Here is a 7,961-nt window from a genome sequence, read left to right as displayed (position 1 = left end):
CAATTAAACACTTTTTCTCTGATGCAAAACTCTACCTGCTCACAGATTTCCATAAGACCTTCATTTGCAGAAAGCGTTTTGGGACTTCTTATAGTTTGGTTTTTTTTTTTTTTTTTGTGGTGTGTGTGTGTGAGATTTGGGGATCACTGCAAGGCACCCTATACACAAGCGTCTTCTGATATCTCCCTACTTTATTTTTTTATTTTATTATTTGGAGACAGGGTCGCACTCTGTCCCCCACACTGGAGTGCAATGGCACGATCTCAGTTCACTGCAATCTCTGTCTCCAAGGTGCAAGGATTTTCCTGCCTCAGCCTCCCGAATAGCTGGGATCACAGGTGAGCGCCACCATGCTCAGCTCATTTTTGTATTTTTAGTAGAGACGGGGTTTCACCATGTTGGCCAGGCTGGTCTCGAACTCCTGACTTCAGGTGATCCACCCGCCTCCGCTTCCACCTCCCAAAGTGCTGGGATTATAGGTGTGAGCCACCACCCCCAGGCTCCTTACCTTCATTTCTCCTTCTCTTCTGTTCACTACAGGGTTAACTCAAGAGGCTTGGGATGGTTAAACCCTGCACATCTCAGAGGAGGGATTGGCCCTTCACCTGTTCCTGTAAGGTAACTGCTAACGGCTTAAAATATTCTGCCTGATAAGAAGACTTCTGTATATCTGGGGCCTTGGGCCATGCCAGATAGTTGATACTAAGAACATGATTTATGGTGGGTGCCTGGAGTCATGCTGTATCAGCCTGACCTCTGGAGGGGCTGGATACTGGGTAACTCATCCCCAATAAAAGCCATGGATACTATGGCTCAGGTGAGTTTCCCTGGTTGGCAATGTTTTGTGTGTGTTGTCAGACATCATTGCTGGGAGAATCAAGCACTGCACATATGACTCTCTAGGAGGGTACAGCTGGAAGCTCCTGCCTGGATTCTGCCCTGAGCACCTTTTTCCTTTGCTGATTTTATTTATCTATTTATCCATTTTTGAGATGGAGTCTCGCTCTGTCGCCAAAGTTGGAGTGCAGAGGCTGGATCTCGGCTCACTGCAACCTCCACCTCCCACGTTCAGGTGATTCTCCTGCTTCAGCCTCCCAAGGAGCTGGGATTACAGGTGCCAGCCACCATGCCTGGCTAATTTTTGTATTTTAGTAGAGATGGGTTTTTGCCATGTTGGCCAGGCTGATCTCGAACTCCTGAGCTCAAGTGACGAGGCTGCTGGCCTCGACCTCCCAAAGTGCTGGGATTACAGGCATGAGCCACCGCGCCTGGCCCCTTTGCCGATTTTTAATCCATATCCTTCCACTGTAGTAAGTTGTAACTTTGAATACAACGGCTTTTTTGAGTTCTGCGAGTCTTTGCAGCAAATCGTCAAACCTGAGCATGTCTTGGGGACTCCCTGACACATCTTCCCACTCCCTCTTCTCTCTTCTTGCTTCCTCTGGAGTAAACTAAGAGGCCCCTGCTTGCCTTTTGCAAGGCGGTTCTGAACACACGGAGATCATTTGTGATCTCATATCCTCTTCTAAGCAATTCATCAAGAAATTTCTTTCAAATAAACCCAGTGCTCTTCATGGAGGTGATGCTGGTGAAAATGACTTTCTCCAGCTTATTACATACGTTTGCAGAAGCTCCTGTTTAAGAGTTTGAGCACGTATGTGTGTGTGCCTATACACCAGCACATACATGCATGCTCACAGCTGTCATGCCTTCACCAGAACCAGGATGAGGAGTTACTCTATTGCCAGAATTGAAGAATCATTTCCACATATTGTAAGGTCAGTGAAAGTATGATGAAAAATACACCTGCCAGCATGCCTATGTGTGGCCTCCCTTCACTACCTGCTCGCACTGCTAATGGCCCTGTAGATTCCACTGCATGGATTTGTAATTTTCTAAACCATTTCCCCTAATGTTGGATACTTGGGTTATTTCCAACATTTTTACACTTCCAAATAAGGCACCCAAAATGATTCTTGCAGAGTAATCATTAGGCTCTTCTATAATTGTCTAATTATCTCTCCCCCCCCTTTTTTTTTTCTGAGACAGGGTCTTGCTCTGATACCCAGGCTGGAGTACAGTGGCATGATCATGGCTCACTGCAGCCTCGACCTCCCACGCTCAAGTGATTCCACAGTCTCAGCCTCCTGTGTAGCTGGGATCACAGATGTGCGCCACCATGCCTGGCTAACTTTTTGTGCTTTTTATAGAGACGGGGAATTTTTTGTATTTTTTTTATAGAGACGATGTCTCACCATGTTGCCCAGGCTGTTCTGGAACTTCTGGATTCCAGTAATCCTCCCGCCTCAGCCTCCCAAGGTGCTGAGACTACAGGCATGAGCCACTGTGCCCAGCCATATAATTATCTTAAGATAAATTTCTATACATGGAATTTCTGAATTAAAAAACACAGATTTTTGTTTGTTGGTTGCTTGGTTTTTAGAGGAGTGTCTTACTCCATTGCCCAGGATGGAGTGCAGTGGTGCAATCATAGCTCAGTGCACCCTTGAATTCCTGAATTCTAAGAGTCTTCCTTCCTCAGCCTCCCAAGCAGCTAGGACTACAGAGTACCTATGTTTTTAAGATGTTTGATAGATTATACCTTTTGGGGACTGTCTCAGTTAAAAACTCTACCAGTACTGTAGAAACATGATCGTGTCTCTGTTTCCTTGACACAATGGGCATTAATTACTCGCTCCATTAATGAGTTAATTGCACCATCAATAAGAGTATGGTAAAGTGTGACACATTTACACTACAGAATATTACGCTGTAAAGAATAAGGTTGTAGGCCAGCCCTACAAGTAAAAGAATGATGTATAGAAATGATCAGAGACCTGGCCGGGCGTGGTGGCTTATGCCTGTAATCCCAGCACTTTGGGAGGCCAAGGCGGGCGGATCACGAGGTCAGGAGATCAAGACCATCCTGGCTAACACGGTGAAACCCTGTCTCTACTAAAATACAAAAAATTAGCTGGGCATGGTGGCGGGCACCTGTAGTCCCAGCTACTCGGGAGGCTGAGGCAGGAGAATGGCGTGAACCCGGGAGGCAGAGCTTGCAGTGAGCCGAGATTGCGCCACTGCACTGCAGCCTGGGCAACAGAGACAGACTCCGTCTCAAAAAAAAAAAGAGAGAAAAAGAAAGCTGAATTCATGATATTAATATCACACAATATTGAATCTAAGGTTAAGGGAGGCAACCTAGACAAATGGGGGCATTTCATAATGACAAAGGGCACCAAGAGTTAGGCTAAAGCTTCAATGTGAGAACGCAACAGAAAATGGCATCAAACTTGCACACGCATGTTTACAGCAGCACACTTCACAACTGCAAAAATGTGGAACCAACCCAAATGCCCATCAGTCAACGAGTGGATAAAAAAACTGATATATACATGATGGAATACTACTCAGCCATAAAAAGGAATGAATTCATGGCATTCGCAGCAACCTGGATGGGATTGGAGACTATTATTCTAAGTGAAGTAACTCAGGAATGGAAAACCAAACACCATGTGTTCTCACTCATAAGTGGGAGCTAAGCTATGAGGATGCAAAGGCATAAGAATGACACAAGGGACTTCGGGGACTCAGAGGAAAGGGTGGGAAGGGGGTGAGTGATAAAGGACTACAAATTCGGTTCGGTGTATACTGCTTGGGTGATGGGTGCACCAAAATCTCACACATCACCCCTAAAGAACTTACTTGTGTAACCAGACACCACCTGTTCCTCAAAAACCTACAGAAATAAAAGTTAAAAAAAAAAAAAAAGAAAATGGCATCAAAATAATTACAGCATCAGCTTCCAACAGACACGAAGACTAACATATGACTATAGCTTACCTCTCCCATCCCGAAGTAGATAAAAACATTGAAAATAAAAATTTAGAGGATCTGAATATGTTTAATAAGGCTGAGTTTGTAGTGTATGTCGAACGCTACACACTAATAATAGAGGATACATCTTTTATGTGCCTATGGAATTTTCATGGTAATAGATGATGTATCAGGCCGTGAAGAAAATCTTAACAAAATTCAAAATGGAGAAACAGTAGAGACCACTTTCTAGTCATAATACAAGAAAGGTAGGGCTGGGTGTGATGGCTCATGCCTGTAATCCCAGCACTTTGGGAGGCCAAGGCAGGAGGATCACTTGAGCCCAGGAGTTTGAGACCAGCCTGGACAGCATAGCAAGACCCTATCTCTACAAATAATACAAACATTATCCTGGCATAGTGGTGCACACCTATATTTCCAGCTACTTGGGAGGCTGAAGGAGGAGGATTGCTTGAGCGCAGGGGATAGAGGCTGCTATGAGCCATGTTTGTACCACTGCAGCCAGCCTGGGTAACAGAGCAACACCAACAAAATTAGAAGGGGAAAATTCTACCACCCACCACTTGGTAAAAGGGAGCATGTTTTGAGGGCACGAGGAGAGACAGACACAGAGAGACAGATCAAAGAAAAAATTTAAGCCCAAATTTCTCAACATCTTGAATAATGAAAGTTAATACATAGCAAAACCTCTGTCCTATGGCTAAAGCTGGATTGTTAAGTAGAACAGAAGCCTAAACAAAGGCGTAAAGAAGGACAAAGAAAGTAAGTGAATTCAGTATTCACTCAAATAAGTTAGAAAAACAACAAATCATTCTAAGAAATAAGAAGGAAGAAAATAATAAATGGGTGAATGAGAAAATAAGATAATAGCCAGGCGCAGTGGGTCCTGCCTGGAATCCCAGCACTTTGGGAGACTGAGGCAGGTGGATTGCTTGAGCTCAGCAGTTCAAGACCAGCCTGGGCAACATGGCAAAACTCCAACTCTACAAAAAATACAAAAATTAGCTGGGCGTGGTAGCGTGCACCTGTAGTCCCAGCTGCTCGGGAGGCTGAGGTGGGAGGATTGCTTGAGTAAGGGAGGCAGAGGTTGCAGTGAGCAATGATCTGCACTGCACTCCAGCCTGAGTGACAGAGTGAGACTCTGACTCAAAACAAAAGAAAAAGAAAAGAAAATACATAAAAAAAAAAAAAAAAAAGAATTAAGGCCAGGTGCAGTGGCTCACGCCTGTAATCCCAGCACTTTGGGAGGCCAAGGTAGGCGGATCACAAGGTCAGGAGATCGAGACCATCCTGGCTAACATGGTGAAACCCTGTCTCTACTAAAAATGCAAAAAACTAGCTGGACGTGGTGGCGGGCGCCTGTAGTCCCAGCTACTCGGGAGGCTGAGGCAGGAGAATGGTGTGGACCCGGGAGGTGGAGCTTGCAGTGAGCCAAGATTGCGCCACTGCATTGCAGCCTGGGCAACAGAGACAGACTCCGTCTCAAAAAAAAAAAAAAAAAAAATTGAATTAATTAACGTAAGAGCAAACTCTTTGGGGTGAGTTGGTTAGAGTAAAATAAATAATTGAAAAGTCAACTAATCGGGAGAAAAAAAGGAAGAAAGCTCAAAAACATGACGTTAGAAACAGGGTGGGTGGGGCTCTGTGGCTCACACCTATAATTCCAGTACTTTGGGAGGCTGAGGTAGATCACTTGAGGTCAGGAGTTCCAGACCAGCCTGGCCAACATGGTAAAACCCTGTCTCTACTAAAAATATAAAAATTAGCTGGTTATGGTGGCACGTGCCTGTAATCCCAGCTACTTGGGAGGCAGAGGCAGGAGAATTGCTTGAACTGGGGAGGCAGAGGTTGCAGTGAACTGAGACCGCGCCACTGCACCCCAGTCTGGGTGACAGAGTGAGTGAGACTCTGCCTCAAAAACAAACAAGCAAACAAAAAAGAAACAGGGTGGAGGAAATAACATAACAAAGAGGAAATGAAATGACTTTGTACTTTGCAAAACTGTGCAATTAAATTTGAAAATCTGAATGAAGTAGATTATTTTCTAGAAAAATGTAACTAATTGTCCACAGTTTTATAATTCTGAAACAACAGTAAGCAGAAACAAAACTGTGAATGTTAACCAGCTTCCCACCCCAAATCCACCACACCAGACCCACAGGAGTTTTAGATAAAGTCTTCCAAATAGCCAAGAAATAAGCAATTCTGCTTCTATATAAATTGTATCCAGGCACGGAGAAATAAAAGATGCTCATACTTTTTGTCAAAGCCACATCAAAACCTGAAAATCATGTCACAAAGAACAACTATATAACAAAACTCACTTATGAATATCTTACCTTAAATAAGATATTACCAAAGAAAACCCAGCATATTTTAGGAATGTAGGAAACGCTGTTTTAGGAAATATACCGGTAAGCAACATTCACCATATAACTTGGCTTTAAAAAAAGTGCCATAAAATTATCTCAAAATGTAATGTTATTAGCATAGAATTGACAAAATATTCTCTTACAGCTTTCTAAGTCTCCACTATATTTTTGGCTAAACTCCCTTTTTAATTTCCTTTTTTTTTCTTTTTTTCTTTCTCTGTCGCCCAAGCTGGAGTGCAGTGGCACGATCTTGGCTCACTGCAACCTCTGCATCCTGGGTTCAAACGATTCTCCTGCCTCAGCCTTCCAAATAACTGGGAAAACAGGTGCGCACCATCATGCCTGGTTAATTTTTTTATTTTTAATGAAGTCGGGGTTTCACCCTGTTGGCCAGGCTGGTCTTGAACTCCTGAGCTGAAGTGATCCACCCGCCTCGGCCTCCCAAAGTGCTGGGATTATAGGCATGAGCCACCATTCCCGGCCTTTATTTCCAAATTTTGAAATATGTGCTCTGTTTTCCTTGATAAGTCTCTCTAGAGGTTTGCTTTATTTTTTGGCGGGGGCTGGATAGGGGCTCACTGTGTCACCCAGGCCGTAGTGCAGTAGTGAGACCATTGGTCACTGCAGCCTTGACCTCCCAGGCTCAATCAATCCTCCTGCCTCAGTCTCCCAAGTAAGTAGCTGGGACCACAGGCGTGCACCACCATCCCTGGCTAATTTTTGTATTTTTTGTAGAAGACAGCGTCTTGTTATGTCACCCAGGCCGTTCTCCAACTTCTGGGGTCAAATGATTCTTTTGCCTTGGCCTCCCAAAGTGCTGGGATTACAGGCATAAGCCACCACTTCCCGCCTCTCTAGAGTTTTATGTAATTGATCTTATCAAAGACCCAGGTCATGGTTTTATTTAGCATTTATTTATATTGTTTGTTTCAGTAATGTCTGCTTTTATTATGTTTGATTCTGTCTACTTACTACTTTGGGTCATTTTGTTCTTTTTCATACTTCTTTTATGTGAAACATTTTATTTTAAAATTCTTTCTCAATAAAATACTTAAAATAACAATTTTGCCTCTGATTACAGGGTTGTTTACATCTTACCAGTTTTGAAAGACAGAGTTCCTTTGTTATTTTGTACATAAACAGAAACCACCATTTTAATTTCCTCTTCCCCAAAATAATTTCTATAAATGATTTTAAAAGTTCTAAATATTTTGTTTTTTTGTTAACCTCATGTTATTTATTTATAGTTTGTTTTATCAGATAATTTGACTTGTACAATTTCTGCCTTTGGAATTTTTTAAAGTTTTATTTGGCCTGATATATTATCATTTTAAATATATGTTCTATGTATTTTGAAAAGCATACGTATTTCATTTTCTCTTTTTTTTTTTTTGAGATGGAGTCTCGCTCTGTTGCCCAGGCTAGAGTGCAGTGGCACGATCTCGGCTCACTGTAACCTCTGCCTCCTGGGTTCAAGCAATTCTCCTGCCTTATAGCCTTCTGTGTAGCTGGGACTACAGGCGCGCACCACCATGCCCGGCTAATTTTTTGTTTTGTTTTTTTGTATTTTCAGTAGAGATGGGGTTTTGCCATGTTGGCCAGGCTGGTTTTGAACTCCTGACCTCAGGTGATCCACCTGCCTTGGCCTCCCAAAGTGCTGGGATTATAGGCCTGAGCCACCATTCCCGGCCTTTATTTCCAAATTTTGAAATATGTGCTCTGTTTTCCTTGATAAGTCTCTCTAGAGGTTTG

At 43.2% G+C, this 7,961-nt stretch overlaps 1 pseudogene; it reads left to right on the top strand.

Annotated features, from left to right (window-relative positions):
* Window positions 1–1,151: 1,151 nt before the first annotated feature.
* Window positions 1,152–1,928, top strand: LOC108538829 (putative uncharacterized protein FLJ45256; annotated as a pseudogene).
* The last annotated feature ends 6,033 nt before the right edge of the window (window positions 1,929–7,961 follow it).

This window comes from Rhinopithecus bieti, unplaced genomic scaffold (genome assembly GCF_001698545.2).
Source record: "Rhinopithecus bieti isolate Rb0 unplaced genomic scaffold, ASM169854v2 scaffold_13348, whole genome shotgun sequence".
Lineage (NCBI taxonomy): Eukaryota > Metazoa > Chordata > Mammalia > Primates > Cercopithecidae > Rhinopithecus > Rhinopithecus bieti.
Note: the sequence above shows the minus strand (reverse complement) of the source record. Positions and strands in the feature narration are given on the sequence as shown.